This window comes from Microcaecilia unicolor, chromosome 2, assembly GCF_901765095.1.
Source record: "Microcaecilia unicolor chromosome 2, aMicUni1.1, whole genome shotgun sequence".
Classification (NCBI taxonomy): domain Eukaryota; kingdom Metazoa; phylum Chordata; class Amphibia; order Gymnophiona; family Siphonopidae; genus Microcaecilia; species Microcaecilia unicolor.
In genome coordinates this window covers 398,172,992-398,188,287 of record NC_044032.1, presented here as the reverse complement: position 1 = coordinate 398,188,287, position 15,296 = coordinate 398,172,992, and the positions used below count along the sequence as shown (strand labels likewise).

Sequence of the window (15,296 nt, the reverse complement as noted above, 5' to 3'; positions counted from 1 at the left end):
CGGGCTGTATGAGAAAGAAGGTATTACAGTAAAAGAAAGGGGTCGTCCCTTATGAACTAGGATGAGAACAGCATTTTGCGTCACATGCCTTTAAAACTGAAAGCACTAGTCTCCTATATAACTATCAGGCACTATCTGTGCGTCTAAGTGGTGTAGGATTTCTTTTATTTGCTGTCAGCTGCTCCGAGAACAGGCCAGTCTGAGAACGTCTCACACGGTATACATTCGGGCTCATTTTCAAAGCACTTAGCCTCCCAAAGTGCTTTGAAAATATGCCTGATTGGCAGCTAAAAGAAAAGCGTCTTCACTTAACCTACTCCTTAGCTCTTTTTCCCAGTCTTATTAGGATGATTACTTCCTGCTTCAACTTGTTGAAGACGTCATAAACCTGCGTCCGTTGATGACCATAGAGTTCGCTCTTAGTCTCCACCAAGGAGGTATCTTATTAAACCTCCTTTCTCCATGTTACTGGTCGTGATACTAGGGAAAAAATGGGCAGGGTGAACAAGGTTTTTTTTTAAGTCTGAGTTCATTTATTCAATTTTTGATTTATTTTTTGCAAATTACAAAAAGAAAGCCATGACAATGGGAATACCTCCTTCTTGCCTTTGGGGAGTGAGAATAGATCCTCCTTCTAACCGAGACGTGCCTAGCGTAGGAGGTGACGCAACTACTGGTGGCCTCGAATATGCCCTATAAGTTGGCGCGCGCGGGCTTTTTTTTCTCTTTCTCTACGTTCCAGGGACAGTGAGGATGTGTTAATTACTGGATGAGCTATGGGTTGTAGGGAGAATGAAATATTTGTTTTTGCTGTATATTTATTGGCTTTTTTTTTTTTTATATATCCCACTGGGACAAATTTTAAATCCATTGGCGCCTTATGATTCCTATGTAATTGTGTGATGGCGATGAGGGTAAGGCTTTGTAAATCCAGGTTTTTCTAGATTTATAAGTTAAGACACTAAAGAGAAGAATGGTGTTATTTGTAGGAGGTTTTTTTCCCCTTGTTACGTCTGATGATGAAAACGTTTTGCTGCTGTTCACATCATGAACATCCGTGATTATTATTTTATTGCTGAGGACTTAATAAAGGGGGAAAAAAAACCCAGTGACTGTTAAGTAAAGCTGTATGCTGCTTTTTATTAACACAAAACCGGGAGTGATTTAAGTGTGAATAATAACTTCGATTTTTTTTTTTCCTTTAACATAGGATAATTTTGTGACAAAAGCCTTCAGACTGAAAATAGGTAAGTTACTCTAAATATGTAAAATCTAGTGTTTCTCCAAGAACCAGAACTAATTCTTACATGTGGGTGATGTTATCTACAGTACCTGGTGCAGAAACACTGCCCAGTGTACTGTTTCTTGCAAACCTCATGGTAGCGCTCACACCACACATGCACAGATGCCTTCCTTCCTGACTCACAAGTGCAAGACCGGTTAGTTTTTCATCCACAGTGAAGAGACTGTATGGGGTTTTTTGTGTCTCATATTTTCATTGTGAATTTTGGCACCTTTCCTTATGGGGTTTAGTTTCTTCTCTGGTTGGGTTTTCTTCCCTTCCTTTTTTTTTTTTTAATCACTTTTGCCCAGTTTTAAGTTTCCTTTCTTTTTTGGAGGGGGAGGGGGCTCACAGGGCCCTCTTAGGCCTGAGCATCAGCAGGGTACTATTCCTTGATTTTTTTTTTTTTTTTTTTTTTTTTGCTGATTTCCCCTGTTTTTGTATCAGAGTAGGTTGATTTAGCCACGCCTGTTTTCCATGTCATCAACGCTTCCCAGTGGCTTTAGCACTATGCTCGGTGCAGTCAGACCATCTGTGGGACTGACACCCGTTCCTGGTGTATCCTGTGTATGGGGCTAGACTATAATTCTACTAACCGCATTCTTTGCGAATGCAAAAAAGGACGCAAATATCCAGAGTGTCTCAAAAAGTCAATTTTTGGACCTAGGTCCTAATTGTCAACACCAGCATCGGGAACAACTGTCCCTATGGCTACTATATCAGACATTGGGAGTGGATATGTATTAAGTAGGTCTCCGCCTGCCTCTGTGCAGGGCCCCTAGGACTGGTTAGCATCGGACTTAACACCAAAAAGATGGGAGGATTTGACGTTCTCGTCTAAGGCCAAGAAGCACAGGTATCGATCTCCCTCGGCACATGGTGCCAGGATCACCGAGAGAGTCATTACCCAGAAGCGTTGGCGCTGGGAGGAGCACTTCCGCTCTATTTTTGCACAGGTTTCCAAGTAGCCAGGACTCAGTACTAGAGTCAGTACCGATAATTCAGCAGGCTGCCTGAACGACACCCCAGCCTTTACCAATGTCGACCCTTGAGCGGATCTGGGCCATGCTGCAAGAGCACTTGGTGGGGCTTTTACAAAAGAGTTCATTAGCATTGGGGGTGTTTGTGCCAGCCATGGCTCTACCATCTGCATCTTGGTGCCATTCCAAACAGATGTGGCGCCTTATTCCTGAGGCAGGCACGGTCTTAGCCCTCCCATGAGGAGGTTTTTATTTTTTCCCTGATCAATCATGGGTGTCTGGTGATATTCCTAGGTACTTCTCAGAGGAGGAGTCCTGTTGTATTCCATCAGGCCTCCCCACCAGAGGAAAGATGGAAATCTCCACCAGAGCATCTCTCTTTCCCAGCTTTTGTGAAGGAGATGGCGGCTGCCATCCCAATTAAGTTGAAGGTGGGAGGATGAGCACAGGGCCAGATGTTCAAGGTCCTGGACTATGACTGTCCACCTACAGAGGCTGTGAGTGTCCCTCTTCATAAGATCTTACATGATGTTCAAGCGAAGAATCGGGAGTTCCTCCATCCCATTCCTCCCAAAGAAAATTGACACTTTATTGGACTTGGAGTTCACCTGGGTTTTAATGAACCGTAGTTGCCTCATCGTGCTCTGGTGATGGAATCCATGATCAAACAGTCCAGAAATTCCAGGGATTTTGCCTCTGTGCCCCCAGGCAGAGAAGCTTGAACCCTGGACTCATTTGGGCATAAGATGTATCAGGCCTCAATGCTCATTTCTTGTGTACAATCATACTATCTCTACATGAGCCTTTACTTGTGGTCCTTGGTACATAGTATGACTGATTATAGCAGATGTTCCCATCTGAGCAGGCAGTCTTTACCAGCAGAAGGCTTGTAAATTTCTGGCTGGGGTGCATATGATATGTTGCATCCAGAATCTCTACACAGTATAGCGATGCGCAGACTCTCATGGCTGCTTCTCTCTGACTTGGACTCAGCGGTCCAGCAGAGATTGGTGGACACCATTTGCCTTAGGGGTAACCTTTTTGGAGGAAGATGGAAGAGGTCACAGACCTCGGATCTCATTAAGAAAGATACTGATACCATCAACACTCTCTCCGGGCAGACGTCTTCTGCTTCCTTCTCTTCTAGAAGGTTTTTGGGCAAGTTGAAGCAAGGTCTCTGAGAGGCGTAGGTACACTCCTCACCCTGTTTAACCCCAGCACACTCGTTCTTGTCAACAGTGTGCTCCAGAGGCTCCCCAGTTAAAGCAAGTGGCAAGTTTTTGACTGGCTCCAGCAGAGCATAGACACAGTAAAAGTATGTGTGCTGGACAACCTTCCCGTTAGAGGGAGGCTAAAGGTTTTTTTTTTGTTGTTGTTTTTTTTCCCCCCAAGAAAGATGGCCCATTATAACCTGTGTCTTGTGGATGCTTCAAATAGTCCATCTCGGTTATGCTCGTCATTGGCAAATGAGACCTCCAGATTGCCCCCAGAGAGCAACCTTTCTCAGCTCTCACAACAGGGAGGTACTTTTAGAGGAACTCTTCCCTTCTGAAGTCTTATGTGGTCAAACCTGTTCCACCAGAAGAGGAAGGGCTGGGATTCTATTTCAAGTACTTCCTTGTTCAAAATGCCTACATGCATATCCTGATCTCAGATTTTGAGTGCAAACACATCACTTCCAGTATTGTGTTCTACCATTGACCTCGCATCAGCTCCCAGGGTTTTCACCAAACGTCTAGCAGTAGTTACAGCATTGCTACGCAGACTGAGCGTCCATGTGTTTTCTTACCTGGCTAGTGAAGGAAGGTGCTCAGGAGTCTATGCAGAGAACTATTTCGGTGCTGGAACTACTAGGCTTCACTTTAAACTAGTAAAAAAGGCCTGTTTCTGTATGAAATGGGCGCTAGGAAGGTTATCCCCCCCCCCCCCCCCCCCCCATTCCTTGCTCTCTCCCTCTGTCCCCTCCATAGTCCCACAGCCCCCTTTCCTCCCCTCTGATTTCCTTTCCAGGCTGTCCTCCCTCCCCTCTCCCACTCCCCTGCAACTCACCACTTTGTCCATAAGTTTCCAGGTGTTCTCTACAGGCCTGATTGGGGGGGTGCTGTTTTCTTTTTCTTTTTTTGTACAGGTGGTGCATCTCTCTCTTCTCCCCCCCCCCCCCCCCGGGTTCCAGGCTCCCCTCTCCTCTGAGTTATTTATATATATATATTTCTCGGCCCTCCCCTACACTGACGTCCCGGCGGCAGCAGTGAAGAGCGAGCAGGTTCGGCGAGTCTGCTGCCTTCCCTGCTCTGACTCTGGTCTCTCCCTTACGGAAACAGGAAATGAGGGCAGGACCAGAGTGTCTGCTGCCTTCCCTTCTCTTTGCTCTGACTCTGGTCCCACCCTTGCGGAAACAGGAAATGAGGGCGGGACCAGAGTCAGAGGGAAGGGAAGGCAGCAGACTCGCTGAGCCTGCTCGCTCTTCACTGCTGCCGCCGGGACCCCGGTAAGAAGGGGAGGGTAGCAGGGGGGGGGGGGGCGACGTGCACGTAGGGACGTCTCTGCCCGCGCCTGCTGTTCTTCAATTGTCAGCTGCTGTTTTTGCTGGTTGCGCGCTTCCCTGTCTCTCACTGGGATCGTAACCACCTCATGAGTCCTGACATCAGGCAAGCAGGGTTCTAGTGCTGGCCAATTACGTCAGCAGGTGGTTATGATCCCAGTGAGACACATTCGAACATTCAAGTAACAAATTATTATATTAGACTACCCCAAGTCTCACCTAATCCCTTTACAACAATTGGAGTATTTTTGCTGTGCCAATGCTCTCTGTGAAACTGCTGTCTGTATTGTTTTTGTCTTCTAGGCTTTTTGCCATGGCTGACATTCCTGCCCGGGCTGCCGCATTTGCAGCAGCACATAAGTCCAACCAGACTTTGCTCCCGGAAGTGACACCGCTGGTATTTCCCTACATATTTACATATCTGCAAAACACAACGAAGAAGCATGAATAAGGAGCGGGTTATGCTCCTGAGGGCGCCCCCATTGACACAGTGAAGACCAGGGCTTAACAGGGGCAGCAACTCTGAGCTTCCTACTTATGGCGCCATCGCAGATACGGCTCTCTGGACCTATCTATTTGCTTCCTTACCTTAAAGGACCGTTCGCAGGTAAGATACTTAACATCTGTTCCACCTATGATTAAGGCTTCGATATCACAAACTGTCCTTCATGTTGCTTTTATTAATGCTCACTCTTTATGGGGAAAACATCTTCTGGTGAAAGATCTTATCGACCTATAAATTAGATATCCTTTACCTTGTGGAAACTTCCTATATAATAATTTGCACCTCTGTCTGGATGCCTGGGTTCATAACACACTTCCCATGGTCCGTCTGGCGATGACATCAGAGGGCGGACCAATGGGAAGGGAAACCAACAGCAGCCAGTGGAGGTGAGTACAGAATTGCCCCCCTACCTCCCCTCTGAGTTCCACACCCCCGTGCCGCTCTCCGAGTGCAAGGACAACCTGTCCTCCAGCAGCCCCTTGCCTTAAGTGCCGGCTGTAGTGTAAAAAATCTTACCTCGGGGTCCGGCGTCAGCATTGAAGGCAAGCGGCACTTCAGACTTTCCTTCGCACGTGTCTCAGCTCTGCCTCTGGTCCCGCCTTTCCGGAAACAGGAAAGCTGAATTATTTTAAATGGAGCCGTCTACAAATGTTTTGCTACTAAAAGAGTTAACTGTAGCAAACTTTGTATAGTAGTACAAGCATTTTGCTTTAATTCTGTTCATGGGAATCAGGCTCTTGACTTGCTAAACTAAGTTTGACTCAAATTTCTTTACCTGTAAATGCAAATATATGCCTCCATGAGCCTGTATTCTTCAGTAGGTGGATTCATAGCTGTCCGTGATTATATTAGGAGCTTTTATGCTGAAAAATCACTTGGGGAAGATTACACTGTACTAATAGAATCTTGTCTTAAGAGAAAAACCTGAAATTTAACATTCTAGCATTCAGTGACAACCCTGCCAGACTAATGGGCAGTTTTGGATCACTGCTTAAACATTTCTTTGTTTGAAAGAAAGGAAGGTTACATAATGCAACCATAAGTGCCCAAAGTCTCGATTATCCAACCTAACTGGCTCCAACCCATTCTCTTGATAAATTAAAAGTTGGATAATATAACAAATAATGGAACCCTTCAAACAATGCAGAAACAAAGGCGGTAAACGTAGGGTCCCAGGTTCAGAAAAGGGGTCTGTTGGATATGTAGGATGGTTGAATCAATAAAGGTCAGATAATTGAGACTGTACTGTAATACTCAAATAGTCAAAAAAAGATATTAAGGGAACCTTGGCATTGTAGGAGGGCCTGTTTGCTAGCACTATTGTCACTTAGTCTTGGTCATCACCTGTGTGACTTCACTTCTGTAGTACACAGAACTGCATATGAAGTAGGAAGATAGAGGTTCAGTAACATACTAGAAATAATACAGTGAAGTCTTGTTAGAGGGCTAAGTATACACAAACTTGATAAGTTTTAAATCAGACATGCTGTTCACATAGTGATGGGATGAGGGCATAAACTCAAAGCTGGGTTTTGTAACCTGTCATGTCTAGTAGTAATAACATTAATGCGCATGACCTTTTGTTTTTAACTTCTCCAGAACTGAAAATGCATTACTAGTATTGATATACTCAAGTAAACCGTCTGGGTAAGTATTACTATGTGCTGACCACCATCACACATGTTCTGTGTCCATTGATCCTAGCTCATTTAGGGGCCCCTAAGGGAGTTAAGCCCTAATGTGTACTTAGCTCATGATATTCATGAAAAACAGTCAAAGGCAGAATGTGTTAAAAACGTTTTGCAGTATTTTGCTTGTTTGCATGTAACTATTTCTTGAAAATAAGTTTTCAGAAGGGGTGGTTAGGGGCAGAGAATGATTGATTGTGGAAGTGTTGATCAACTAGTGCATTCATATTAGTGTACACTAACTGGCTAATGCTGAGTTAACACAGCAGTACTTAACACTTTCTAACTTTTTTGCGAGTCCCACTTAGAACAGTGCTAGAAATGGGCTTAGTTTGTGAAAAAGTCCTATGTTAGAATCACTAAGCCCATTTCTTATTCTCGAGATGTAATGTCCTACCTTCCATAAAATGTCTTTATGAAGTAATGAAGTTCTAGAAGCCAGAGTTCTGTCTGGCAATCCCAGCTGTCATATTAACATCTTTAAAAGTCTGCATGTGTACAGTTGTATATCCTGGTTATAGTTGTAAATTGTTTTTTGGGGGTATTTTTTTTTTTTTCTTGGCTTCAGGTGGTGCTGGCTGAAGTGATTTATTAGAGATCACATGAATCTTCTATCAAATTAATCTACATTTTCAAGTATTGCTGTGTTTGGCGTATATGGTCGACCACCCATACTACTGAGAATAATCAGCAAGATAAGAATTACAGGAAAAGTACTCTCCTGGATCAAGGGATGTCTGACATCCAGAACATACCAAGTCCAAACAAACTCGTATATCTTCACCTTGGAAAGCAGTATGTGGGAGTACCACAAAGATCACCGCTGTCGCCTATATTATTCGACCTAATGATATCACAGGCTCACTCTCTATCCAAACAAGGCCTCAATCCATCTTCTCTACGCAGATGACATCACCCATCTATATTCCCTTGAAACAGAACCCCACATAAATCACCAAGGAGATAATAAACATCATGGAATCCTGGCATCTGCATTCAAATTAAAACTCAATAGAGATAAAACCCAATGTCTCATTCTCTCATCCCAATACAATAATGTTCCCCCCCTCGGCAATTACGCACAGGGTTCATCCCTCCCAATCGCCAACCACTTGAAAATCTTAGGCATAACAATTGACTGCAACCTAACACTAGAAAGCCAATCTAAGAACCAACCAAGAAAATGTTCCACACTATGTGTAAGCTCAAATGTATAAAACCTTACTTTCACAGGGATTCATTCTGCACATGATCCAAGCCACGTAGACTACTGCAAATAGTATTTACATAGGCTGCAAAGGTCAAATCATAAGAAAACTACAGACAGCACAAAAACATGGCTGCCAGGCTCATATTTGGAAAAACTGCTTCAAAGTGCGAACCCCTCCTAAGAAGCTTACATTGGCTTCCTATTAACGCTCACACTAACATTCAAAATATGCACCATAGTCCACAGAATCATCTACAGACTCGCACCAGATTACATGATGGACCTTATCGATCTACCATTAAGAAACTGTGACGAGAACAGCAAGAACCTAGATAACCCTCATACCCCAATTGCAAAGGTAAAATACAAATCTTCACATGCCACCAGCCTCTCGTTTATAGGCACACAACTTTGGAACTCACTACCCAGCGACCTGAAACTCACGAAAACTACCTACAATTCAGAAAAAAAAATCTGAAAACACATCTTTTCAAGAAGGCTTTCCTCCCTGAACTGCCTAATCCCACAGCACCATACATCATGAAAAGTTCAGAAATGGAAACAATATTATTAACCTCTCACAATATGCTAATAATCAACTTAAGCGTTTATTGTACTTCTGTATTATGTACTAGACTTCTACAAATCTAAATTTTGTAACTGCCTTTTTAGCAATATGTGAGCCACATTGAACCTGCCCATACGCTGGGAAAATGTACAATGCAATAAATATTAATATAACAAGTTTAAAAAGTATGGTCTTTTTTACAAAAACAATATTAAACTTTTCTATAAAACGGTGTGGCATAAAAATTGAGCAGAGGAGCCTTATGTGCCATACCATGATGGACCTGTACTGTGGTGAATGTGGGTACACTACCCATCTGTGTGTCTCTAGCAGTTGCGAAGAACAAATTTCCTTGTAAGTGGACATGTCTATCCCTTTACGTTGGTACCGATCTTCTTTATTTAAAAAAAAAAAAACTCCAATTCCTCCTCTTGTTAATTTGTCATCTCACTTTTAAAAACCTCCCAAATGCCTTTCTTGTGGTTTTTTATGTGCCCAGCCCTTCTCAACTGTTAACCAGATTGGGACTAAGTCTGTTTAATCTTTTTTTGTTTAAGATACGTATTGCATAAACTTGCCTGTTCCTACCACCTTTATACATCCCAACCCACAGTCTTATTGACCTATTAAATTATACCTCTATGCACTCCTGCATTCTATCTGAACACTTTACACCCCCCCCCCCCCCCCCCCCGGGGGGGGGGGTAATAAAGCTGTATATCAGCTGCTGTTGTGGTAATGCTGACACAGCCACTTCAAAGTGAACAGGTTGCAGGTGCTGCTGCATTGCCGTACAGCTTTGTAAAAAAAAAAAAAAGGAGGATGAGTATCTTTAGACCCTTGTTTATTTTTGGGCCATAATTTTTAGGGTGACAGGCCTAGACTGTGCTGTATAACTATAGAAGCTCATTTTGAAAGCATAGTCTTACAAAGTTCCATATGTTACTGTGGAATTTTGTACGTACATGATTTGAAAATTAACACCATTTCTGTCCTCAAATTTGCTCACCTTGTTCCCACTTAACAGTAACATAGCTGCTCCACACTGCAGGGACTACTATATTGAATCTCCCTCTATTATGAGGTTTAGAGCTGAGCCTCTCAAAATTGCTTTTAGAAAACCTTGGGAGGGGGGGTACATGCATACAGATGGCAGTATAGTTCTAGTGCTGTGGTTATTCTATTCCTGAGCTTCACTATGCAAAACCTTTTCCATAAGATTTCTTATGAAAATTACCTGCGCTATTACAACTTACAATTGAAAAGAATCTCCCAACTAAGAAATTTTGGGCATATTTGTTTTATACCAGTGAATACATTTCCTAAAGCACAAACAATATCACCTCTCCTAGGCCCCAGGTTCATGTAGCATTTTCTGTCACTGCTGAAGCCACCCCCCCCCCCCCCCCCCATTATGTTGAACACAGTGACTTGATTTCTAGGGTAGATATTACTCCCATTCCTTCCCACATATCTGCCACTTTGACTTTGCAACAACCACACCCTGTAACCTGTAAGAAACAGGCCACTTTAAATGAATAAAGTTCATGCTCTTGCAGCTAGTTGGAAACCAAGGCAGTAGATCCAGGCAGCTCATAGGTATAGCCATTGACCCAACTATTAGCATACCTGAGCACATCTAAGAGCAGCAGTCTTGTGGCCCTCCAGCTCCCCTTGTAATCCACGTCTCAGGAAAAACATGAGCTGAACTGGTTTTTGTTCTACAATTCCTGGTTGTTGGACTGCAACACAAGGTTCGCTTTTCCTTAAAAAATTGGCTTTGTGTTGTACAAGAACATCAAGAGTAGGATGTTCCAGTAGTATCAAATTCATTCATCCTCCCTTGGATTTGACTGTCCAGAAACTGATTAAAGGTTTTGTACAATTTCTGCATTCTGTTAATATAGATGCTTCTTTGAAATTGCTCCCAATAGAGGTGTGAAGGGAGGGATATCTGAAAAGTGAAGTCTCAAAATTTCCTCTACCTTTTCTCTCTACTAAAAAATAATAAAACACTTTCTCTCTTAATCATGCAGGGACAGGTAGTGCCATTTGTATACCAGAGCCTAAGGAGCCTTTTGTCCATTCTGTAAACTTCAGTATAGCCAAAGACTAAAGTGTAATATTGGGGTGGGTAATCCTGTGCATATCAAAGAATGGTAATCTACAAGGTTGTAAAACATTTTTTATTATTCTATTGTAATTGCTTTCATTCTTGATTGATCCTGCTCATAAGGCCACTGTATTAAGGCTCTCCCCCCCTCCCCCAAATTAACAGAGTTAAAAAGTCAAGATATAACTCATTTTGGACAAGACTTTGTCTAATTGTTCATTATTTGGAGTGTAGATGTAGCTAGACAAACTTGCAATGACCAGACTTTTTTTTTTTTTTACAACGTGTCCTGCCCTCTGTGTCCTTCCAGAGCTTGGGGGGGTGGGGGGGTGCAACCACTGAGCTATTGGACAAGCCAAAACAGAAATAGGAATCGCCTAGGCAGGGGGCTTTTATGTGCGGTACTTGAGTGTGTTTTCCTGAATAAAATTCATTTGTCACAGTTCCTTTGTGACTTTTTCTTTTAAGGAGTTCCCTGTATACCCCTGATATTGGTAAGAGTATATGCAGTCATACTGCTCAGTGGCATTGTATCAGTAAAACACTATTGTTTAGTATAGAGCTGTTTGGTTTTAGCAGATCAGCCAGCTTTTTATATATAACTTATTCCCTTATTTATGATCTAGTAGGGCACAGAGCTAGCTTGTGTTTTCTTGACCTTTGCAGGGACAATAGACAAGCTTGCTTAGCCCTAGTAATGGGCCATAAACTTTAACAAGTGTCTGTTTGCTTTAAACAGGCTCTAAACATAACAACAAGACACTCTCAGTGAAGGACAAGTATGAGCAATAAGTATTCAAGGGAGGGAGATTACAAAGGGCAAATGATGGATAATTGGGGAAAAATAACAAAGAAGTAGAATTATGTGAAGGTGGATACCAGCTAAGTAAGAGAGAAAATATAAGGCATTAAGTGATTGGACAAAATTAAGCTTCAGGAATCTACAAGTACATTTTATGGCAGTCAGAGTTTGTTAATCTTCCAGGGAAATACAGAACACCAGAGGTGTATTGTATTTTCCTTATACTTAAATTTAGACTGCTATAAGAATTTAATTTTCTGTAACATTGGGATAAAAGAACTTTTTATTGTAACCCTTAATTGAATACATTGTAGCATTATTATAAGAGAAAAACTGATTGGAGTGTTTTTCCTTCCAGAAGGGCTCTCTTTCTGTCTCTTCTGAAGTTGTACAGCTCCTTCCCCCCCCCCTTTTTTTTTTTTTTGAGAGGCAAGAGGGGGGTACTATACACTATCCTGCAGTCTTTTTAAGACTTGCCACAACTTGACCCATGTATTTCAATGTCTTTAGGGGCACACAATGATAAATACAAAAACCCTTTTAAACCAAACCAGTAAACAACTAGCAGCCAAGGATGCAGATCTAGTTGGCTCACAGAGGCAGCCACAAAAATAATAAGTGCCTCTGTTACCTACTGTGAGCTCTACCTTGGCTTGCTGGGTTGGCACCGCTCTCTGAAAGAACTCAAATATGAAATTCCAGAGCTGCTGTTACTGATCTGTAACCTGTCGTTAAAATCGTCTAGTACTTGAAGATTGGCAGGTGGCCAACGTAATGCCTGTTTTTAAAAAGGGATCCAGGGTGATCTGTTAAGCCTAACATTAGAGCTGGGCAAAGTAGTGGAAACTATTATAAAAAATAAAATCACTGCACACATAGACAAACATGGTTTAATGGGACAGAGTCAACAATGGATTCAGCCAAGGGCAGGCTTGCCTCACTAATTTGCTTAATTTCTTGGAAATTTAAAATGAAACTGTATTATTGTAGACATTTAACAGCACTGTAGAACAATCATATAACAGAAATATGTCAGTACAATACAAATATCATAATAACACAAGACCATTAAAATAACATAGATATGATACAATCTACTATAATAAAACTCACCCTCAACGTTCTGAAGACAAGGTTCTGAAGTCACTCAGTCACTGCCTGAAGGGTTCGTCAGTTCATGGTGGTGAAGCCACAACACTGACCATGTCTCTGCCCCGCCCTCACATGACAGACCAATCAGAAAAAACACCCTCAACGTTCTGAAACACAAAGGACCATCACAACACCATTCCCAGGCAATGCTAGGCAACGTAAGGCGGACCAATCAGAGGAAACTACGTGACAATAAGGGAGGAGCATTCCCCAGCAGAATGGCTCATTATCTGTGCAGCATGGAGAGCATAGAACCACCGCTGGAACAAGAGAAGAATATTCCTGCTGTGGGTATGTGCAAAAATAGACCGGGGGGGGTGGGGAGACATTTTTTAATGCCTAATGCCGGTACTGAAGAGTGCCAGAGGGCCTATAGCACAGACTATATTTGGGATCGCTTGACGTGGAGTCGGAGGAGTCGGAAAACAACGTGCCCCTCACCATCTGGGACGTGGGCGAACAGGACAAGCTGTGGCCCAGCTGGAAGGATTACCCACGACCCAGCCAGCAGCAAACAGCGACCAAGGAAGGGGGAGGAGTGGAAATACGCGGAGTGTGTTTCCCTACTCCTTCCCTGCCTAGGAATCACTGGAGACTGGCTGCCAAACTAACGAAACAACCGCACACCGATGCACCACCTCCAACATTCGAAAGGCAGCCACTCTTTCTTCAACAGAAATGCAAACTAATAATACAAAACAAAGAATACATGGTTTCTCACGCGGCTAAAGGTAACTCCCCACCCCCTTCCTCTTCCCCTTTTGCCGAAGCGGCCAAGGACGTGCCCAACCATGCCCAGCCTCAGGCAAGCTGTCTCCCACCTCGGGGATTCCCCAAGCACCCGGAAAAAGACAGCGCTGATTCCCGCAGCACATAAATGTTCCAGCATTCCCCTGCAGCTGGCCTGAGATGGACCAAACATACCGGATCACCCCCCACGGCCCAGACCGTGTTCTTCTCCCTTCCGCCAACTTAAAACAACCATCCCCGTCCTCAAGCAAGCATCACCCCTCCAGGATGCCCAGAACCCCAGCCCAATGGAAAAAGACGGCGCTGCTTCCAACAGCACATTTCTCTTCCAGCGTTCCCCTACAGCAGCCCTGAAACGGCCAAAAATACCGACAGACCAAGAACGTGCTCCTCTACTTCCGCCCATCTAAAACAACACTGCTGCCTCAGCACAACACAAAAAAAAAAACCTGGAAAAAAAAATCCACCACTCAGCAAAGGCTGACCCCCCTACAACCACATTTACATTTCACCAACAGAAAGACCCCCCCCCCCTCCACAAACGTCCTTGACAGACAAAACCACACACACACAATACAAAACAAACAACCCTCAAAGTAGAGAGCTGCACGGCTTCCGTCCGCGGGAATCCCGCGGGGATGGAGGCAGTTCCTGCGGGTTCCCGTGGGGATGGAAGCATTCTGCGGGGTTACCGCGGGACGGAGGCAGTTCCTGCGGGGTTCCCGCAGGGATGGAACCAGTTCTGTGGGCTTCCCGTGGAAGTGTAAGCTGCACCTGCACCAGCCTCTCATCTACCGAATACCAATTTATTGAGTGCTTTCTCCTCCTCCTCTTCTTCCTTGCTTTAACAGCATAAATGTGGAAAGTCTTCCATTAAGGAGGTGGTAGAGTCACAAATGATGACGGAATTCAAAAAGGCGTGGGATGAACACAGAGGATCTCTAATTAGAAAATGGAAGTTATATAAAGCTAACCTTAAATGGCTGCATGTGTGTGTGTCAAGTGACGCTTAGATGGCGACTCTGGCTGTGATGAACTAGAGCTGATACCTGGCAGACTTGTATGTTCTGTGTCTCATACATGGCAATCTGGTGTAGGATGGGCTGGAAAGGGCTTAGACAGCAACTTCAGTGGCTGGAACATGAGGACAGTGCTGGACAGACTTTTACGGTCTGTGTCCCACAAATGAGAACATGAATAGGCTGGAGTGGGCTTCGATGGCAACTCCAGCAGTTGGAACATAAGGATGGGGCCAGATAGACTCCTGTGGTCTTTGTTCCAGAAACACGAAAGAAAGACCATAATCAAGTATATAATATCACACTCGTTGATTTAATGATGAATTGATCATGAGTGTGACTATTGGGCAGAGTGGATGGACCGTTCAGGTCTATTTGTTGTCACTTACTATGTTACTATTAATCCTCTTTGCTCTCAGGCTGGTGCACAGACCTCAGCTCTGACACAGGCACGAGAATCAGATGTCACCTGACCTACTGGCGCGTGCATGTGGCGGCCTCTCAGCACACAATCCCAGTGAATCAGAGACAAATCTTACATGTGCGCACCAGAGTGTTCCAAGTTCCAACTTCCGGTCCGTCCTTGCCTACAGTGCTGTGGCTCAAATCCAGAAAGGGAGCTGACTGGAACTTTCTTTTATGTACTATTAAATTCTTGTGGGGATGGGTTAAATTCTTGCGGGGA

The 15,296-nt window shown here is 43.7% G+C and overlaps 1 long non-coding RNA gene across 1 annotated transcript; it reads left to right on the top strand.

Annotated features, from left to right (window-relative positions):
* The first annotated feature begins 466 nt into the window (after nucleotides 1-466).
* Nucleotides 467-6,942, top strand: LOC115462499. The gene is made up of 4 exons (XR_003940877.1): nucleotides 467-914; nucleotides 1,211-1,247; nucleotides 5,108-5,411; nucleotides 6,909-6,942. It is a non-coding gene; the product is annotated as an uncharacterized LOC115462499 (long non-coding RNA).
* The last annotated feature ends 8,354 nt before the right edge of the window (nucleotides 6,943-15,296 follow it).